At 30.5% G+C, this 239-nt stretch overlaps 1 protein-coding gene across 1 annotated transcript in view; it reads right to left on the reverse strand.

Moving 5' to 3' along the window:
• LOC107674482 (meiosis inhibitor protein 1-like) overlaps positions 1-239 on the reverse strand; it is a 12217-nt gene that overhangs the window by 370 nt on the left and 11608 nt on the right. The window lies entirely within an intron of this gene.

Here is a 239-nt window from a genome sequence, read left to right on the forward strand (position 1 = left end):
TTAACTGATTAAGGATGCATTAAATTGATCAAAAGTGAGAATAAAGACATTTGTAATGTTACAAATTCTATTCATTCTATTCTTTCTATTCATCTGTGAATCCTGAAACATAAAATGTATCACGGTTTCCACAAAAATGTTGGGCAGCACAAATGTTAAACACTGATAATAACCAGAAATGTTTCTTGAGCAGCAAATCAGCATATTAGAATGATTTCTGAAGATCATGTGACACTGAA

This window comes from Sinocyclocheilus anshuiensis, unplaced genomic scaffold (genome assembly GCF_001515605.1).
Source record: "Sinocyclocheilus anshuiensis isolate Anshui unplaced genomic scaffold, SAMN03320099.WGS_v1.1 scaffold1073, whole genome shotgun sequence".
NCBI lineage: Eukaryota > Metazoa > Chordata > Actinopteri > Cypriniformes > Cyprinidae > Sinocyclocheilus > Sinocyclocheilus anshuiensis.